The sequence below is a fragment of the Dasypus novemcinctus genome, chromosome 2, assembly GCF_030445035.2.
Source record: "Dasypus novemcinctus isolate mDasNov1 chromosome 2, mDasNov1.1.hap2, whole genome shotgun sequence".
Lineage (NCBI taxonomy): Eukaryota > Metazoa > Chordata > Mammalia > Cingulata > Dasypodidae > Dasypus > Dasypus novemcinctus.
The window spans coordinates 177,739,340-177,761,879 of NC_080674.1; the positions used below are offsets into that span (position 1 = coordinate 177,739,340).

The following is a 22,540-nucleotide window of genomic DNA, read 5'->3' on the forward strand; positions in this document are numbered from 1 at the left end:
ATAGCAATTTGACTTTTACTGAGAAGCCAGGTGATTCATTTTTTAATCATTTATTCATTCCAGGGTGGTTTTTTTTTGTTTTTTTTTTTTCAGATTTTCGTTTATGCAAGATACTATTCTAGGTAGTCCTTAGGGACTACTAGTATTTTAGGGTAAGAGAAACTGAACAATGCACTTCAATCTATTGCATTGAAATGGTAGTGAGCATCAAATATAATGGGAGTAAATAAAAGTTACCCAGTAACAAGGGCAAAGAAGGGATTTGTAATGGCAGAGAGTTATCCAAGCAGAGGGAACAACACATGCACATCCCCAGAAGCAAAGGAGAAATTAGGAGGTTTGAAACCACTGCATCTGGGGCTTAGAATTAGAGGGTGTGAGTTTGTAGACAGAAGTTTCCAGAAGACTGGTGCCTTATGGCAGTGAATTTGGACTTCATCTAGTGGTCAAGGAGGAATCATTTAAGGATTTAAATAGGAGAATGAGAGGTTTACCTAGAGGACACTGGATTAGAGAGAGCTGAGACTGCCACTGGGGAGACAGAATCTTGAAGTCATTGCAGGAATTCAGTTAGGGGGTGATGATGCTCAGAATTCAACATTTGGGAAATCAGACACACACCCTATATTCTGTCGGCATAGTTCTTCATTCTGGAGTGTTTAGTGCCACTACTGTTAGCGAATCTTAAACATTTGTCCAGTTTCAATGGAAAAGCAAATGGGTGGACCGATGACACTGGGATAGACAATCTGGAACTACTAATTGGGCAAGGTTTCGAAATCATGCTGACAATTGGACTCCGAACTCAACATATCATACAGTAAATGTTTTTTAGGTGGAAGTTTGTAAGCCTGAAGGTAATTTCAGCTTACCAGACATACTTCTGTCTTTCCTTATCTAAAACGCTGAATCATTCAATAAATAAGCCACTGGCGCTTTTCCCCCTGTAACCTCACTGTAGATCCATTTCTTCTAACCAATGCACAGTTTTTGGCATATTTGTTCCTGTTTGACAAGAGTTTGCAAGTGAACCTCTCTATGAGAGGGTATGTATGTGAACCACAGCGAAGGGCTTATGGAAAGCTAAATTCAGACTGTTTTTCTTAGCACATCAGTTTGTATGATCGGGGGAGAGAAAAAGCAAAAGGCAAACTTTTGTTTTGATTCAAATGTCATCTTCGCCTGTGCCACATTTATTTTTATTTCCTCTCTGACAAGGAATGTTAAATTTCTAGGAAAACTCAACTTCTATGAGAGAACAGGCAACACAAACAATTTTTTTAAGGTGTGATTTTCCTTAAGGCTGTGATTTTCTCATTTGGAGGGGATGGTAGGTTGGTTGGGGGGGTAGCGGCTTGGTGTGCACATTTCTTTTATTAGGATATCAGCTTGAATCATGCTTTGCATCTTGTGGCCAGGGTGTTTTCCAGCCCCTTGCCGCTCAGGAGATCCTGACATGAAACCAAATGGAAAACTCTCTTCACATTCTCTTTGGCTCAGGTCTCCAGGGGACTTGGGGAAGGTGAAAGAATCTTCTGCTTGCTCATGACATATCCTAGATAGACATTGTCCATGAAAATATTTGCACTGACAGCTTTTTATATTGACATGAAGTAGATAATATGAAATGAAATCAGTTTTTCCCTTCCCAATTGAAAAAGCTGTCCCTTTCCAGGTAGGATGGTCTCAAAACAAATTAGCGTTTGTGTTTTTTATTAATTCAAAATTGTTAACTGTAGACTACAACTTGCTGAATTCCCTGATTTTTGCCTATGCTCCTTCTATATTACAGATGAAAAGATAATAGAAAATTTTTCAAAAATTTTTCAGTACCTTGAAAGCTTGAAAAAAATTCCTTTCCTCCCTTTGTGTGTTGAGAAATCTGTATTCTTTTTGCAGCATTTTCTTTGTGCTTTTGAATTTGAGTGAACCTTTATTGTTTGTAATATTTATATATTTTATATTTTGTTGCATAAACAACTGACAGATAAAGCCATTTAGGTCCTCCCTATATTAGAACAAAAGATAAAGCTAATTCAAAGATGGTGTTTTGCCTTTTAACCCAATCTTCTTATTTATTTTATAATCATGAACTATGCCAATGATAGATAATTCTTTAGAAAATAGGTAGAGAAGGAGGGCTAGGAAATACCTCAGGAATATAATTGCATTCACATTTATGAGTAGCAGATACCTTAAATTCTACCGAATGCTTCATTCAGCTTTACTTATTTCCTGAACTTTTACTATTAATGATATTCAGGCTGCAAAAAAAAGGGTTGAAATGCCAACATCACATTGAAAGACAAATTTACATTTCATTCCCAACATCGTAATTTAATAAAAGTTTTATGGTGTTCTGGATACTTAATTATGCTTGAAGCAGAGCTGGAATCCAACACTGTTCCACATGCAGAGAGGATTGGTGGTGCTTTATTTTAAAAAGGTCCTTCAAAAGAGTATTGCAGTAGGCGAGGCACCAAATATGCTCCTTTTAAAAGACACTGTGGAAAGCAATGAATTACTTAAATTGTATTTCATTTCTGTTACAGAGAATAAACTCTAGTAATTCACTTAAGGTGATTTAATATACTAGGTTACTGGATTACTAGGCTTTGAAATATTCATTCCTCTTAGAATTGCAGCTATGTTGATAATACTATGACTTAGGCTGCATATGGAAAGTTTACATTGTAAGCCAAGGCTTGAGAATTTTCTGACATTTTTCCTAAGGCAACATTATCTTATTCTCCTAGGCATCCTTGGAAGTGATTTTTTTAAAATCCCCTCATTTGTCTTCCTATATCCAATCACAAGTCCTGTTGAATAGGCCCTTTTAGAGCTCAGTAAGAGTCATGTTATCCTCTTCTGCTTAAAATTGTTCAAAGACTCCTTTCCCAGTGTTGACTAAATCCATTCCAAATTGGCAGTTTTCATTCTCCAGTCTGGCTTCTACCTACTTGCATTTGCATACTGTACATCTCAGCCAAACGCTGGTCCCCAGCACAGGTCCCTCACTTCACTGCCTTTACTTCATGCCATTGCCTCTGGTAGAATTCTCCCTCTCCTCCCATTTCCATCTAGTGAAAATTTTCATCTTTGAAGGCTTGGCTCACAGGCTACCTCTTTCCCAGACTGAGGTATGTTCTCCAGTATTGGCTTCCTCTATCATGTTCTTTATTCTTCTTTCATGACACTTAATTCATTTAGCCTTATGAAAGATTTTTTTTCCTGTGTACTTGTCATCTCCCTATTCACTTCCAAGTTCCTTATCAGAAGGCCCTACATCTCACTCATCTTCTGAAGCATTTGAACGAAGTCATCCACACAAGTAAGAGCTTAATCAGTATTTGTGGGATAAATAGACTCACTTTTGGAGCAGATGTTTTTTATGTACTGAAAATGATTGATTGAGTGATCACATACCCTTGCCTCTAAATAAATTTTACTTGATGCCTCAATTTAAACTAATTATAATCCCAAAATATCAGCTATAAAAGATCTATCCATGTCTATCCATGAACTCTTCAATCCTTCAGAACTCCTAATTTGCTGGAAGTATCAATTTTTCCATCCTCTTTTGACAACAGGGTATTTATCTTGCACTATTAACCACTGCACCAATCATAGGTATTCTCAACCATAGTTCTTCATTCTGGGAGTTGGTTTTTCATTTCTTTTGAGTTCTATCATTGTTTGATTCCCTATCTATATCATTAAAATTATAGCAAACTTTTTTTCAGAATTTCACAAGATGCCCCAGCCAACACAATACAAATAGGATAAGTACACATAAAATAGGATAAACATACATAAGAAACAGAAGAATTGAAATGATATGATCATTCGATCTCTCTATTTGAGTTAAGCGGGTGACTGTTCATAAAAAATGAGGGAACCAAAAAATGAAGATATGTTTAAAGATGAAACAGAGGATGTAAGCTACTTTATTATACTTTGGAATGAGTGTGTCAGTCAGTTCCGTCTAATGGAAAACCAAGATCCAGTATAAATGTAACATCCAGTAGAAATATAAATGAACTGCATATGTAATTTAAAATTTTTAGTAGCTACTTTAAAAAAAGGTAAAAAAGAAACATACAATTTTAATAATATTTCATTAAACTAACATATCTAAAACCTTATAATTTGACCATGTAATCAATATGAAAATTATTAAGGAGATATTTTTATCATACTGAAACTTTGAAATCCAATGTGTAGTTTTTACTTTCAGTGCAGCTCATTCTGGTCACATTTAACTATCAGTGGCTGCCATATTGGATATCATAGGTGTAGAGTATCTATAGTAGAATCATCTCTCGCTGCTTGCTAAAATATCAGATTCTTGGACCTCACGCCAGACGCACTGCATCAGAATCTCTGAGAGAAGATGTAGTGCTATGCATTAAACATTTCTCTAGTAATTCTGCATTTTTATGTTGCAGAGCCATTGCCTAATCTGGTTCAGAGTGAATCCCCACCCACCCCCGTAGTATTAATTCCAGTTAATTCTTATCTTCCCATAACAAGAGGAACTTCTTTCTTCCATTTACCCCTCCTCCATTCTATGGAGGAAAAATAAGAGTTTTCAACAGTGATGCGAACAGACACAGCTAGTATGAGAATTGCTAATGAAAGGTGTGCTAATAAATGTTAATAAGTGAGTGAGCCTATGTTTGAAAATTTTGTGTGTCTTGTTACATTTTCAAATTGTAAATTGCTATGCATTTTGCTTTCTGATGTACAAATCCATGACCATCAGTAGATGACATCATCAAAGAATGGGGTTATAACAGGAAAGGTATCATAATAAAGTGGTGGTGAAGAGCCTGGGTTTTGGTATTAGAGAGATCAAGGTTAAAAGTCCAGTTCTATGATTTGTCCTTGAACATGTTTATAATTTCTGTGCCTATGCATTCTCATTTGTAAAATGGGAAAGTTAAAAGTTCTGACTGCATAGGTATGATTGAATGGGATAAAATGGGAATAATCACAGTACCTGATGATGGTATAGTCCCTGTATGTTAATATATTGTCTCTTTTTTGCCAGGCAATAAGAATGGAAACCCTAATGCTCCTTATACATGTATTTATTTCTAAAATGTTTTTGTTAGAAAAATTCAGTGGTTTTCGTTTGGAGTTCAGATTCTGACATCTGATAGGCAGGAGGGGCATTGTGACCGTGCTCAGCTGCTACTAACCCCTGAGTTGGGCATTTCTGTCTTGGCAATTGGTGGTCACTTAATGGGATGAAGTATAGAATTTTACAGGCACAATTTAAGATCCTGTTTTAGTTCTTTGTTACAAAAACCAATACCATGCCATGGATTGGCTTAAACAACAAGAATTTGTTGGTACATAGTATTGAGGCTAGGAGAAGTACAAAATCAAGGCATCATCAGAGTGATGCTTTCTCCCAGAAGACTGATATGCTGAGTTTGGCTGCCCGCAATTGGCTTTTCTGCCACTTGGCAATGCCCATGGCGGCTTCTACCTGACCTTTCCCTTCTCTCCTGGATTTCATTGACGGTCAGCTTCTGGCTGCTCCCTTTTGCTTTCTCTCTGTCTGTGGACTTCCTTATAAGGCCTTCAGTAATAGGATTAAGACCCATCCTGTTTCAGCACGGCCACACCTTAACTGAAGTAACCTCATCAAGAGGTCCTATATACCCAAAGGAATGAATTAAATTTGAGAATATATTTTTTCAGGATACATAGCTCCAAACCACGACAAACCCTTTTGCAGAGTGAGCATTTTTGGTTAATTTTTCCTTAAGGGTTGGAGAAACATTACTTCACTTTCTGAGTATATTTGGGACACTCAGGAAGGAGGATCATAATATTTTTTTCACAGATATAATAGATGATCACAACCACAGAAGTAATGAATGGTAACTAAAGTGAAAGAAAAGGAAAAAAAATATTAATGCCTCAAAGTGAGCATTCAATCCTCTTCTAGAGGCAGGTGACTTTTTACATATTTCCTATTGGTGACGCAAATGCAAACTGAATTCTCATGTTAAATGTGTTTACTTTTGGACCAAAAAACAGAAACAGTGTGTTTCAATTAAAAGGAACCCTGGAGCAAAAATGTGTTATAGTCAGGGGTAGAAGCAGAGTGTATCATTATCTCGTAGGCACAGCAGTCAAGATAATGAACAGCTAAGAAGACTGGACAATGGAAGGTGAAGTATGACTTGTCATGAAACTGTCAATAGAATCTGAGCTTATTTTCCATTAGTAGATGCTATGAAATTGCAGGAATGTGCTGAACAGCTGGAGAGAAAAAAAATTTAAATAGTTTGGTAGTACTTAGCAATTTTAAGCCTGATTTAATATTTTGCCATTATTACCAAAGCCTTAAAGCAATGATTTCAATCTTAGTTACTCTTATTTTGTGAGGTAAAGTTCTGGCTTATGCTCTATTGCCTGATCTTGAAATAAAAATTTGTAAATTTGTTTTCTTTGATGTTTTCTTTTTTATTGTCATTCTTTTGGGACAGAATGTCAGATTTGAATCATCTTTGAATATCCATTACTTGGAAGGAGTAAAATTATATTGTGTTAGGTCTAGTGGGAGATGGATTGAAGATGTATTGGGTTTGGGTAAAAAATGGATGGCTACTGAAGCAAGTTCAAGTGCAAGCAACCCCAATGGATAAAATCTAGATAGCAGATAGGCAAAAAGAATCACAAAAGACAATCAGGTTGTAATCAAATGAAAAATGCACTAAAGTCATAAATCCAAGAAGAAACCCTGAAAAAAATTCATGTCTAGTAAAGGAAGGAATAAAAAAATGGTAAGGATAACTATTTTTTGGTTAATATATTCATTCATTGAATAGGTATTGGATACCCACTTTGGTGGTTAGGAGGTAAGTATCTGAGAAAAACATGTTCTTAATCTTAATCCATTCCTGTGGATGTAACCTTTGTAAATAAGGCCTTTCATTGAGATTACTTCAGTTAGGGTGTGGCCCAGCTGAATGCAGATGGGTCTTAATCCTGTTTTTAAAGACCTTTTAGAGGAGGCCACAGAGATCCACAGGGAGCAGTCAGAGCTGAAAGTCAGAAGAATCTGGAAGAGAAGAGAGAAGCTAGTCGATGCTGCCATGTACCCTGCATGTGACAGAAAAGCCAAGAACCAAGGATTGCCAGCCCCAGAATGCAACAGTCTTCTGGGAGAAAGCATTGCCTGATGATGGCTTGATTTTGGACTTCTCCTAGCCTCAGTACCATGAGCCAATAAATCCCCATTGTTTAGGGCAACCCATTGCATGGTATTTGCTTTAGCAGCCGGGAAACTGAAATACTCACTTTGTGTCAGGTGTTGCTCTAGTTCATGCAGGATAGGTGAGCAAGACAGACAAGGCTGCTGCTCTGATGTAGGAAGGCAGCCAAAAGATGAATAAATAAATGCAAAAAAATACTTTCACATAGCACTAAATGATACGGAAAAAATAAAAAGGGGTGTTGTAGTTAGTGCCTGGAGGTATCAGAATGGTCTGTGACATCTTCTCTGGAGAGAAAGCCTTTTCAGTCCAGAGAGAGAAGAAGCTATAGGAATGAGAAGACTCTAAATGAAGTCAAGTACAAAACAGGTTACAGGAAGGATGCAGAAAGAAGCCTTTCTGGCTTCCTCCTCAATGCTTAAGTTCAACCTTCTTCCCATAAACAAGCCAGAGTCTCTCTCAGGCAATAAATTTGAGAGTTTTTTTCATGGGTCTAGTAGTATCTTCTTTCCCAAATCCTCCAGAAATAGTTAATCGATGGACAGAAGGTACTTCGGTCTCTTTTAGTTCATTTAGTTCTTGTAAAAGAATCACTTCTACCCTCATATTATCAGGCATATTATGTCTCTTCCTGGAACCACGTGTCACCTTTTAAGAAACAAAACCTCAAGTCTCACTGATTTTTGTAGACCAAGTGCTCAGTACCAGGCCCAATGTAGACACATTGTAAATATTTGCAGCAAAGAAAGAATGGGAAAGAAGAAAGTCCCAAGAAGCCAAGTTGCTGTTATGTTCTCAGGAATAGTTCCCGAATTTACTTCCAGAAGTTACCAAGCACAAGGGCTAGGATTTGTTTCAAAAGAATTAACAAGGAAGTTTTAAAATCTCTGGGTCTGACCTTTGGACACTCTCATTCAATAAATATGGAGGGATAGCTGGCGTTTGATTAAAAACATAAAAATTTCCCCAGGTGAATTCATCAGTAAACAGTTTTATGAGTGACATTAGATCAGGAAAAGAAGGAAAAAAAAAGCTAAGTTTTCCACTGTCTATAACTTCCTTTTTCTTGTTTGTTTACAAATTTACCCTTTCACTTACTGGTGTATTTGAATTAGAGCCAATAACTAGGTTCATCTTATCGTGTTTAAGCATATAAAAGATAAAATGAGGATAAATTTTGTTGTTTAAGTTCAAAATTCAAAAGCTGATTGGGGCAAAATGCAGGGCTTCCTTTTGAAATGTGTGCAGCCTGCCCATCTGTGCGGGTTCCCACCTTTACAACGAAATCAGTTCTCTTAATAGCCTGAAAGTTACACAAATTGAAGCATATTTAATAGCTTATACAGCCACATATTGAAAGCTTTGGATAGTTGGGATTTTAGATTAGAATTCAACTTTTTCCCCTATTAAATGCCAGCCGGGCGAGTTGCATTAATGACTGTGGTTATGTTTGAATGTAAATGGGGGACATCTGGCGATATCAGGAGATCAAACGTTGGGAGTCTGTATGATGACTCTCATCTGTTTGTCACCCAGCAGGTGTAATGGATGGCAGGAATGCAGGCTCCTTGCCCGAGTTAATATACAGACCTGATATATTGAGGGGAGGAGAAGTTTCCTCTGCAAATTTGAAGACTCACAGCTCAAGATGGGGGCGAGGGGAGGGCCTGTGGGGTAGATATTTTCCATGGCACTGATTTCTTTATTAAAATCACCGGTTTTCAGCCTACAGGCATTTCCCTTGTCCTGTTTCAACGAACTTCCACAGCCCAATTTGTTATTCAAAAATTTATGGAAAATGTATGTTAAAGTGAAAAGGGTACATTGTGCAGAAAAGGGAAGCAGCTTGTAAGCATATCATTATGCGTGAGGCATGGGGCCCGCAGATGGCACTTCCACTCAGAAGCGAGAGTGGTGCCAAAAGCTAAACTCTAAATACATTTAAATCACATATCTTTACTTAAAAATGGAGTATTTTGGAAGGAAAAGCAGATGATATTTAAGTACACAAGTAGTATTCTTTTGTTCCTCATATAATAGAGCCCTTTACAAAAGTCATTGCCTTCTAAGTGTGCAGTAAGCCTTTGATTCCTCAAATTCACCAGAGGATTTAGTTGCAGTGCATGGCTCAGTTCTTAATAGGATTAACCATTGAGGTAGTACCTTGCTACGAGAACAACTCTTGAAATAGCCTTACAGTTACTGAAAATTAAAGGATTTGTTTTGATTACTATGTTAAATGCAAAAATCCAACCTTTGTTTTGAACATGAGAAACAGTAACAAAAAATTGTCGTGACATATGGGCTTATTTTAATTGAAAATAAATTTAGTTCTTAAATTGTGCCAATCTGTTAATTAATTAGGAAGAGGGTAATGAAAGGGATGAAGGCATTTGTTTGCTTCATAATATAATGATTTTCTAAGACTATTTTAATATAATAATCATGCTGATTTCTTCTTTAGAGTATGGATATATTTACTCTAAATGGAGAATTTATGTTTTATAAGGTACAGTTCATCTTGTTGAGACTAACACAGTGATTGATCAAGTTCTTTTCATTTATTCTTTGGAAGAGTAACAGTTGTTCTACTAGCATCTTACGTAATGAATATCTGAGAAATTGAAATTGATTTGAATGTGATCCCTAGTTTTTATTGATGCCATTAGATCTGACAGCAATGCGATGAAAATCGTCATTGTTTATATTTAAAAATTTAGAACATAACTTTTAATTTTAATATTCTAACAGCTTGGACTGCTAAATGATTGTACATTTAGACAATCCAGAAGGATAATTATATCCATATGACATTTGGTATATGGGATCTTAATTTTCAAAATATTGTGAATAAATGTTATTTATGCATTTCCCGACCCCTTTCTTCTCACTTTCTTATTCCCAAATATTCAACATAGTGTAAAGCCCTTCCAGTTCTAATAGCCTTGTAAGAAACAATTCTGTTTACGTGTACGAATGTGAATGAGAGAATGTGTGTGTGTATGAGTCGTGTGAGTGGGGGAAGAAATACAAATTATTTTTTAAGGTTGGAAACCAAAGTCTTGAAGACTGAATTCTCTCTCAGCTTTTCTTTGTAGTTTTATGAGTTTTGGTGGAATGCTGTGGTTATTCTCTATTCTACAGTTATTCTGTGTTCTAGGTCATGATCTTACCAAGTATGATCATTTGTAAAAGTTTAGGTGGTCAGCAGTCTTGCTTACTTGCTCGTGTGGCTGGCCCTTTCTGCATGGTGAGAGTTCAGGGAAGAGGGCCAGGCACCTCCATACCAGGAAGTGAATATGATGGGTCAACTAGGTGAATCTTTGAGAGATTCTGTGGGCCGTAGTTGGAAGGAGCAGATTAACAATTAAATAATTTGCTCATGGACAAGGGTTACATATGATAATTGGTATGTTACAAAACTAACTGAGGAGGCTCGGGCATTATTTTAGCAGAGAGGGCTTCATACTCAAAGGTCAAACTGTTCTTTTGATTTAAAAATCATTCTCATTCCATGGGTTAGCTCCCCAGCTATTCATATTTTAAAAGAGGATAATTCTATATATAACCTTATATGTTCCCACAATGTTTCAATGCAAATAAAATCCCTAGCAATGTCTTTAGGCAAGTTTTTATTTTTCTTCATGATTTCAAAATGTCTCAAAAGGACCTGTGTACGTAACTCAAAGTAAAAGGAATTATCAGCTGGGGATTCACGAATTCTGGTGAGACCAACAGGTTTCTGTTTATATCAATTTGTCTTGGAAAGTGGTATAGTGTAAAGATAAACAGTCTTTATATGATCTAGTATACTTTTGATTGCTCTCTGGGCCTTTGAGTACTATTTTATATACTTTAGCAAAAGCAAATGAACCTCAACTGTCTATGAATTAATTATAATTAGTGACTGATTTAATGTTTTCTTTTGCATTCCTTTTATATGTATACCTCTGAAACAAACATTCTAGGCATGCAATACACAATTATTAGTTCAAGTTGAAGTGATTCTGTATAAAATTGGCCTCATATTTATTCATTTAGAAAATGAGTAGAGAGAGTGAATATTTTATGAAACTCCAATAATTTCTTTATCAGATAACCCTTAAGCAAGATAGATTTTGACCCTTTCAAAATTGCTTAATGAATTGGTTTTACACAGAGTATCCTTTTAAACTTCTGTAATTTTTTTTTCCTTTAGAGGCTTCCATGAGAAGTATAAGCTTTAGATCACAGATCCTGCATTTGAATATTGATTGTTTCGATTGGTTTGGTGCTTCTTTATGGTTGAAACTATTTATTCTGAGAAAAACTATGCCATATCTTGAGAGATTATTGTGGAAATTTGTATGTGAAATGTAGGATGAATTAAATTAATTGAAATGCTATCCTAAACAGTACAAACTCAGAGAGTCTATTTAGCAAGAATAGTTTTCTTTGACCAGAAGTGGTTTCTGGGAGAACAAAACATGTAGAAAAGAGAGATGGGCTGTTTTAAATTTATTTAGGCACACCTCATTGCTATTTTTGGGTGACCATCATTTCGTTGTGACATTGGTCATGGCCACCAACGTCATGTACTGCTAATTTATAGCTAACATATATTCACCAGTTCTCTAATCTATTTGTCGCCACCATAGTTGGCCTTCATATCGTAGGGAGTCTTTAGGATGTTTGGCCATTCCTCTCCTTGCTTCATACTCCTATGCCCAGACTGAGCTAGCTTGGGGATATAAATGAGTTTCAAATAGCATTTGGACGAAGCCGCTCTCTAGCTCCACTCTCCACATTTGCCATTAAAAACAAATCAAATGTGAGATGCTCGCCCTGCCCGAGAAGACTGAGGACCACATCCCCAACCTAGTGAGGGGTTCTGTGCAGCAGACTGGCCCAATACTCTCCTCTAGATAGAGGATGTGAGATGCCTTGCACAGCTATGTCTATGTTAGATTTCTTTGCACAAAGCTGAGGTTGTATTTTAGGTTATTCTTACAGAATAGTATTGCTTTCCTTAGGTGACTTTATGTCTTTCTGGTGCATATTAGTAAGGGATAAAATTTTGGGGATTGATTTGTAGCCTATGCTTTATTTATTTTTTATTTATTTATTTATTTTTTAAATTTTCTTCAGCCTATGCTTTCATGCAGCTTCCTCAGCAACTGTCATGGTCCTTAAACAGCGTTAGTGCCCTGACCGCAAGCATGCAAGCTCTGTGAATCCAGCAACCTGTTTTTCTTGTTAATGATTATTATCTCCTTGGGAGATAATATAGAAATATATCATATTTTTTATCATTTGTATTATATTTCTATACACATTGATATTCATATATAACTATAGTACAATCCACATATTAAAAATTTTAGGCCCATTAAAAATAAAAGGACATAGATTAAATTAATTTCATTGATAAATTTTAATCTAATATATCAAACAAATTATTTTATCAACATGTAACCAATATGAGATATTTGAATTTTTTTTCATACAAAATCTTTGGAAATCAGTGGGTATTTTACCCCTGTAGCAAATCTGCATTCAGACTAGCCACATTTCAAGTGCTCAATTGCCACCTGTGGTTAGTGGCTACTGTGTTGGACTGTATAGGCATAGAGCTTGGAATGATGCTGGATACCTGATCACCACTCAAGAAATAATTTTCAAATAAATGAGTGAATGATACTAGTTGACTTGCTTTAGTATATCCAGACCAAATAGTAATTATCTGTGTTATAGATTTCTTACGTTGCAAGTTTAAATGCCTCATTATTATACTTTCTTATTAAGGAATAGAGAGAACTTTGGCTTAGACTTAAAATATTCCTTTTTTGAATAAGACTGAAGTTCCTAAATAAGCATATGATAGTAGAATTTAGAATGGCTTGAATACTTTGAAATTGTCATTTCATTTTCTCTTCTGTATGGAATGAAACTCATGCTCTTTTTTTTTCAAGTCTGTGAAATAAGTATTTTTAGTCATCAGAAAGAAGTCAATTAATTCACATTTACTAATCTCCCATTCCTCACATTGTAGTATCATTTTCTTTATATCTAAAGAGAAAATTGTTAAGATTTCTTTTAAGCCTATAAACTTAATTTCCATTAAGCAACCTAGTAGTTTGAATGAAGATAACATCTTGTAACTTTTATTCCTATTGCCTGTTATTTTTATTTTTTTATAGTTTTGTCTGTATTACCTCCATTTTGTGGCATTTGTGTAAAATATGTTGTCTGGTGTTTCCTTAATATTTCTGATTTGTATGTTCAATGGTGGAAAAGTCCATCTAAAAGATTCAAATTGCAGGGTCCCTGAATTATTCTCCAAATGTCATTAATGTTAATTGTTTTAAATTGCTTATTTTATAATAGTTTAAAATACAATATTTAAATTTCTCAAATTTCTGGTAAACATTGAATAAAAAGTTAAAATAATATAAATGATTCAAAAGTGGACCCAGGCTAAATGCCATCAATTATCTAGAAAGTGTATTTCTACTATAGAGTAGGGTTTGGAAGAAAACTTGATGGATGGCTTTGTTCTAATTAAGAACAATTTTGTCTATTTCATGTGAATTTATTTATAAAGAGATGTCTAGAAAAATGTTCACTAAAATGCAGTGATTATCACTGACCAGTGTGCTTTTGGTTGCATTTCCCTTTCTTTTCTTTTTTTAAATGTAACTGTACCATTTGAATTTTTATACATTGCTTCTATAGAGAATAATCAAAAATAATTTTTAGATTTAACCCATCAGTGAATTATCTTCAACATATCTTTAACGATTTTATTTATTAGTAGAATTATTAAATTGTGGCTCTTAGCATGCAAACTAATATTCAAGAAAGATTAAAGAATCAGAAATGCACATGTGAGTAAACAGACTTAATTATAAGGACACCTAAATATTACAAGGTAGCATATAACTAAGTGCTAAAGTTGTATGATACAAGACAAGAAAGTCTAGAGTTTCTGAGGAGGAAATCAAAGAATCTCATTGCTTTACCTGGTTCTGATTGCCAAGTAGAAAACTTAAAAAACTAAAGCAAAATAAAAACAAAGTTTAAACAAGGTCTTACAGTTCTGTTTAGTCTTGAAAATTTGTCTTTCAAAGACATATAATAGCCAATTCTATGTCTATCTTTCCCTTGTAGTCATATTACAGAGGTCCCATGTTAACAAGAATAGTTTAGCAAGGAAAGCAGAAATGGCATTTAATATTCACTGTGTACCTACTGTATGCCAGGAGCATTTTCTTTTGGTATTACTCATTTTTGTGCAGTAGGTGTTTTGCTCCCCATTTTACAGATAAGCAAATGGAGGCTCAGAGGGTCTGAGGTGTCTTGCATTAGATTGTGTTTATTAATGTCAGAGACACAACTCAGACAAGGCTGTGGGAATTTAAATTCCATTGCTCTTGAATACATTGTGACAAGCCATCTCCGAGTCTGGAGGATTAGGGTACTAGCACCCGACATATTTACTCTGGATTACTCTGGAGACTTTGTGAAGGGCAGAGAGGCATTTCAGGGTGGTCAGGGAAGATAATGCCATCAGTCTGAAAACACTGCTTGACTGTATGAGGGGGGAGCTGAGGAATGTGGAATCCAGCTGTAGACTGTGAATGGGAACTCAAGAGGGGCTCAGCTGAACTGAGCCATACATATGGAGGTGTAAATTTAGTATCGAAAAATCAGAATGTCTTGAGCAAAACTGGGAAATTAGGGCTGTTTATTTTCAATCATTGTCAACTCCTCTTTCTTTTAGCACTAATACCGCTCCCTTTGCTGACTCAAGAACTCACCCTTGAACTCCCCTACTTCCCCGGGTCTACTGACCATGGCGAGAAGGAGACCTAATGAGTCACAAATGTCTAAATGTGGATTCGCATAATATGTACCCTTATTTCAGGGCATTTACATTTTTTAAAAAAGAGTTGGTCATTAGCAGATAAGCCTAAACTCTCTCTGTTCATGAAATTTCAGACATATGGCATAGGAACTGTAGTGACAACAATGACAATAACTACTGACATTTAATGAGAAGTTACTATATGCCAGACACTGGGCTAAGTGCTTTTATAGATTTTCGTGTTTAATTTCTCACAACATTCCTATGAATTGTATCCTGTGCATTGCCATTTTTGGATGAGGTAACTGATGCTTAGAGAGGTCTTTTTCCCAAAGCAAGGTGTTTGAGAATAATTGGAACTTTCCTGATACATAATATAATCCTACATCCTGTTGACAATGGAACCAGCTAGCAAATATTTGAAGTTAAAAATTGGCAAAATAATTCTCAAACTGTATGGATTAGCAAACTGTAAATTTTATGGATTAAATCATTTGTAAATTTGAAGAGCAAAACTGAAATCTGCATGTTGCTAGAAAGATGCATTTAAACTATTTCCTATTCTAATACTGTATATTTCAGGGTTTATATTATAAACAGCATCATTTTTAAAGAAAACAAATGAATATACTATAATACAAAAATGTGGTGATTTACCTCTTAACAATAATGATATGCCATAATCAAACTGACTGAAGTGAATAATTTGATTTATGACATTTTTTACATTTCTCTATTGAAAGCTATTCTAAAGGGTAAAGTACACAATTTAGCTCATTTACCTCCTAATTTCAGCCTTCCTACATTTTGAAGTTATATGGTATTCATTTTCAATTTTAATTCTTGTTTTGTTGTTGTTGCTTTATGTATTCATTTGAATCTTATCTATTTTCTTTTTCTTTTTCAACAGTTCCTTCCTGCTTTTTATTGCCTAAGCAGTCTGGGGCTCACTTTGTCACTTGACTGTGCTGTGGAGAACTTCTATAAATCTAGCTGAATTTTACGTCGAAGAGCTGACCTTTCGGTGAGTGGAATCATAACTACGATTTTGTGTTTTGCTCTGCCTCAAGTTGTGTTTGTATTGTTGACCAAAGTGCTTTCAAACAGTGCACAAAATAGGGCCGTTCAAGCTCTCTGCAGGAAGGCCTTTTTTTTTTTTTAATGGACAAGAGTAATTTGTATTCCCATTTTCTCTCTCTGAAATCTATTGTTATTACTTCTTCTCCCAACTCAATTGAATGGTGTGACAATTCTTCAGTCATGAAACTGTCTCTTCTCTACCTAGATGGATAATCCCTTCTGCCCTCTCCCCCACCCCATACACACACAAAATTTGGCCACCAAACTCCATTTTATAGGTGAGGGAACTGATGTGATGTCCAAACAACTTGCTTGACATCTACTTCTCTGTCATGGCTACATTTCTCCACTTCTTTTTTTGTCCCCATATGGTTCCGTGTATGCTGCCAGTGTAGGAAACTCCTCCCTTAGAGTCACAGGGGTTCTGTTTGGATTTTATTGTTATTTGACTCTGAGAAAAGGATTACATTTAATAAGAACTACTTAGCACACCTTCATGTTCTCTGAATCACAGTTGTTCCCAGTGTCCAAGCCAGGCTGTGCAAGAAAGTCTGACACAGTTAGTGCATCTCAGCTTCTGACATTGATATTACAGAGGACGGCTGCCATTACTCTACCAGAAGCATCATCCGGTGCCACTTTCCGAGTCCATCTTTGCTTTTGTTTTGAAGGAAGTGTAACTGAGTTCCTAGGAAATCCATTATAAATGTAGAGTTGTCAATTTTGGAAGAAAAAGGAGGGCGTATGTTGAAACAGACCTAAGACTCTGCCATATCCTATGCCAGCCCATCTGTCTTCTCCCGGAGCAAGAAATGGATCAGAAAGCTGCAGAGTTAGCGATGGTGAGTTTGGTGGGATGGGATTTGGAAGAAAGGAGTCTGTCATAAGTTATAGGGCCTGCATTAAGGATTTCTAGAAAAATTTTCCTGACCTCATTTGATCCAGAAGTCATTTCCTGTTTTTCCCACTCTCGTGCTAATCATCAGTCTAATCATCTGATTTAATCTTCTGGCACCTTTTTCTGGTAAAATGTGGCAAGATGGCTCTTTGGCACATGGTGAAATAACATGCCAATGTGAGAAAAGAGAGGAAAAGTTACTGGAACTTCCTTGGTAATAAAAGCAAATTTCAGAATCTCAGGGTTAGAAAATGAAAGCTTGATGAGGTTCCCAGATGCTTTGCAGTAACCTGCCTAAAGTGCTGGTCTTCAAATCCATTACATTTCCTAAATGCTCCCGTTAATGGTTTTCCATCATTTGGTTAGGGCAGTACTTTTTATAATCTTATTGCAACCAAAGATGTTTTGCATTTGGTGAAATAGTGAGGCAGGTGTGGCTTGACAGAAAACTATCAACTGTCAGAAGTTCTTCATCTAACCGTGTGTCATTGTATCTTTCTTTCTACTGAACCTGTTTTGAAGAAATACCTACCTATTTTGAAAAGCACTCTGCAAGGCTTCTGCCCTCTGCTGTTCGTTTAGAGTGCCATTTTCAGCCCTAATAGAATAAATGAGAGTGGCTTTACGAGGCAATAGGAGGCTTTTTAAACATAAACCGGTGTTTGCCCAGGTTTTCTGTTCCCTCCCAGGCCACCTCTGGTTTTTTCCTTTTCATTTAGGCTTATGCCTGAAGTTTTAAATGCTATTCTCTTTGCTCTTAAGAAGCAGTATCCTAAGGTATACAGCTTTTCTGGCCAGGGATCTACCTTAAACATTTCCATGTGGCTTCTTTGGCTTAACTGGCAGTTATGTGTTAAATGATTTTTACTCCATACAGATAATGTATTTAATTTTAGGTCCTTATAGTTCTAGGGCAGCCAGATCTGCTTTTAACCAGACTAGAACTAAATACAGAAAGTGACTCTTATCAATAAAGGTATGTTTCTTGGCTGCTTTTTGCTATTTAGTAAATGAATATAAAAGAGAAAGAAACTTAAAATCATAGAAAAAATTTTTTCTTTTAAAGGTTGCCTTTGTTAAGGGCTACAACAGACCAATGTTTTTAGATTTCAAATATTATTTAAGTGGCACCCTCTTTAGAAAGAAGTTTGGGGAAAATCAGCAGACCTATTTAAGGGATGTGTTTTAAGCAACACATCCTACAGTGGATGATATGTGGATCCAACTTCCTATCTGTGGAATACAAGCTGACTTTTTCACTTTTCTTCCCATTTAAAGAGCTCATAATAATCAGCATGTGCTAAATATATGTGACCCAAAGATTAACATGTGTTTTCTCTAGTATAAACTCCATTTCTATGTAAGTACTAGAATTTGGAATTATTAGCACCATATTGAAAGTATTACACTGAGCTCTCTTTTTCTCTTCCCATTTTTTTGCCAGCATAGAAACACCCTTTAGTACTTAACGGCTAACCTTTAAGATGAGTGCATTTTGAGATGTTTTTTTTCTGCACTACATGCCTGAGTTGCCTCTTAACATTGCAAGATTTGCAGAAGGTTTTCTTTAAATATTTCACATTCTCTCACATAAAGTCATGCAATATTACATATTTCACAAAATATTTCCTTGGAAATTTAAGGAATAAAAGTGAACTTATGTAACTAGAGCTAATATATGAAGCCTATGCTGTTTTAATATATCAGTTATAAAGGAAAAGGGGAGAATGGAAAAAGTATTAAACACTGGCCATATATCATTTTTTAATCTTTTTTTCTTTAAACAAATTATTTAACCATCAAAATATGCCCTTTTATTTAATCCCAAAAAACAAGGTCCAAGAAGCTTAATATCTTGCTTAAGAGTGAACAGATAGGAGTCAGAAAAGTCATATTTTTTAGTTCACTTTATTACTTCAGATACTATCTAATCCTTTTGGGCAAACAAAAATTGGATAATGTTGGAGAAAGCAATATTTTATCAAGAAGAATATGATATGATAAGTATATTAATTATATCCATTTCAAAATGTAAAGCAAATTTATGGGCTGTTTTTTTTAAATTCCTATCATTGTCACTTATGTTGAAATGGGGATGGTGAGCTCATATATATTTACAAATTCTAAGTAGGATATAGATTTGGCTTTTTCAGACCCTGAGTGTATGAATCAATGAAATATTTGAAACATGAATTAAGAAAAGTAATTACAAAACATCATTTCAAAATTTGAATTAGCTCTTTTTAAAAATTGAGAAAATATCTTTGAATGGCTCACTTTGCTATAACAAACATTTATGAAAAGAAACAAAGTAGTCTCTAGATGTTTGTTGTATCATTAGAACCAAGTAAACAAAGATGAACAAATAGAACAGAATTAGGTAAAATCAAGCAGGATTATGAAAAACTATAAGGAAAATAAATATTATATAATGAGCCATATTTGAATTTAAAAATAAAAGTTAAAAATACATTGTTGAAACATCAATTTAATATATATTAAATATTATAAATAATATAAATTATAAATAAGTCAAAAGAATGTCATTTAGGCCTTTGAATGGGATTTGCTTATGTGTGTGTGTTAGTGTGTATATGCATGTATATATATCATATCCAGGTTCATGGAAAATGTATTAGAAAAGTAGGCATGCTCATAAAGAATAGATGATCACAATCACACAGAGGATTGAATATCAACAACATAGGGAAAATATTTAAATATGAAATTTCTTATTTCCATTTTTTAAATGGATTTATAAAGTTTAGTTCTGAACTTCTTGATAAACAAAGCCCAAATTAAAATGTACATGTTCATTTGAAATATCTGTTTTGTACTAATTGAAAAGAAAATGTCTTAGCTAGTTAGGGGAAACAATCCTGATGCTTAGGTTTGACAGAAATGTCTCCCATGTGCCTTCATATAAAAAAGTATCATAATTAAATATATTATCAACATTTATCCTTTAAATGCAGCAGTGGGCCTACTACAAACATGTCTTAAAGTATCTCCCAGATGAGAGTACACCAAAACAGTGATATGCGAACCAAATTGAGGTTTGAATAGATGGCTTTTTAGTGGTCCTGCATGAGCTAAAGATAAGGTCAGGGTTAAGATGTGAAAGAAATGTGTTGCAAATCTTTTTGGTGATCTTCCATAAATGCACCTTCTTTCATTGAGTCATTTTTATAAGTTGAGCAAAAGATAGCATGACGTATCTGGAGTATTGCTAGTCTCTTTTGATAATTAAACAACATGCTTACAAATCCAGTCAGTATCAGATACCAATATAGGCTATCTAGGCAAATTATAAAAGATTCAAGAAGTTACAGTCTTCAGGGCTGGCAAGGGTATGATGTGGGAATCACCAATCACTGTTTATGGGAGCGGAAAGTGGTACAACTTTGCTGAGGAACTTAAAAGTTTTATAACTCTTGGCCCTCTTGTTATACATCTAACATTGTATCCTATGAGAAGAGACAGCCTTGCACAGAAAAATGTATCTGGAAGGATGTTACCTAAATATTCTTTTAAAATATGGGAGAATTTGAAAACAGCTAAAAGTTTACCAACTAGGGCTTGATTGAATAAATTATGACATCCAGGTGCTGAAATACTATATAGCCATGATAAACATTATCTTTTCAAAGAATATGTGAGAATAAGCAAACATCTTCATATGTTTTTTTAAAATTATATTTGGTATGATTCTAGTATACTTATTTTTAAAACATGCCAAAGTACTTTTTAAAAAAGGGGTGAAAGGGACATACCAGAAAATGCATTTCGTGGAAGAAAGGAAATGGATAATCTTTATTTTCTTATTTTGGGTTTTCCCCTGTATTTTCCTAACTTTCTAACATGGTTTTGTTACTTTTGAAATAATAATAATAATAATAATAAAGAAACAAAACAACTGAGTAGATAGTAGCATGTTACACTTTTTTTGTAATATTGAGGAGGTTTATCTTAGATGTTTCACCACCCCACTCCTTCCCACAATGGGCAAACATTATTTTCCATGGGAAAGATATAATATCCTACTCATATCAGGCATCACGGACAGCCAAGGTGAAGGAGGGAAAATATCATCAGAAAACAAAAGCCATACAGAGGACCCTATATATTTTCCCCACCACTACTTGGATCAGAATTTGCTTTCTGTGGAAGATTGGATTATGTACGTCAATTTATGATTAAGATTATGTTCTTCATCTTTCCCTGCTCCCATTTCTGTGGGTGTGAACCCACAGTGAATAGAACCTCTTGTAGATGTTATTTTAGGTTAACTTAAGCATGAGGTTGCATCTTACTGTGGATTACTAGAAGCCTTATGAAGAGAAAGAAACCAGAAACCAGAGTGAAAGATTGCCACTGGGAGGGCAGAAGCTGGAAGTCACCGGAATTTGGAAAAGCACAAAGAGGACAGTACCATATGAGGGGAGACAGCGATGCAAGCAAGGAACCCCAGGGATCATGCAGCAGGCACCAGAACATTACATACTTTGGGGAGCCTCACTTTTGAACTTCTCCCAGCCTCAAAACCCTGAGCCAATAAATTCCTGTTGTTTAAGTTAACCCATTGCGTGGTACTTGTCATAGCAGCTCAGAAAAACTAAGAAACCTTCTAAAGGACTTTTTCATGCCATGTAATTATTAATTTAAAATAAATTATTTCACTAAATGTTCTTTGTGTGCCTTTTAGGAATGTATACCATGTTACATACGGCTTTTCACCACTGAACAATATTTACATCGTTCTTGCTTTCTGAGAAGTTCAATTACATTGGAAGAATAAGTTGATTCTTTTAGAAAATGAAAGAAGTGATGTGAAATTCAGAGGAGAGTTATCATTGGTGTTACCATTGTGGAAAGAATGCATGAAAGAAGCATCAGAGAGAGTAGATGGCATGGAATGAGCTGTGAATAATGAGTGGGAATTTGATAAGCACACTGCTGAGTAAAAGCAGTGACAGCTTATTGAGAGCTTATTACATGCCAGCTGTAATGGACTCTCATTGCAACCACTGAAGGAGTTGTTATATAGGAGTTGGTATCAACTCATTTAACAGATGAGAAAAGTGAGACTCAGAGAATTAAACAACCTCTCCAAGTTTACACAGCTAAGGAATGACTGAAGTAGGAATCAATTAACACTCTTTTCTTGTTCCTCCTACTTCTTAAGTCCTTATGCCAAGCATATAATCTTATTTATTCATCACCTCTCAAACTTTGTTTCTTCTTCTGCAAAATTGTATTAAAGAGACTTACCCAAGGTTGCAAAGTAAATGATCAAGCTGGAAATAAGTTCTCTCTGACTCAGAGCCTGAGTGTGATCAGTGACTACTCTTAAGTGTGTCAGCTCTATGACCTTCAGCAACTTACTAAACTTTAGAGGGCCGAGGGTTCCCATATTTACAGCACTTATAAGCTATTAGGAAGCACCTGTTAGTTATTATGTATACAGTGCTTAAAATAGGA

The 22,540-nt window shown here is 35.3% G+C and overlaps 1 protein-coding gene across 1 annotated transcript in view; it reads left to right on the forward strand.

Moving 5' to 3' along the window:
- TENM2 (teneurin transmembrane protein 2) overlaps positions 1-22,540 on the forward strand; it is a 1,208,790-nt gene that overhangs the window by 67,686 nt on the left and 1,118,564 nt on the right. The window contains exon 2 of the mRNA XM_023591746.3: positions 15,992-16,105. The gene's annotated coding sequence lies outside the window, so the exon portion shown is untranslated. The remainder of the gene's footprint in view (positions 1-15,991; positions 16,106-22,540) is intronic.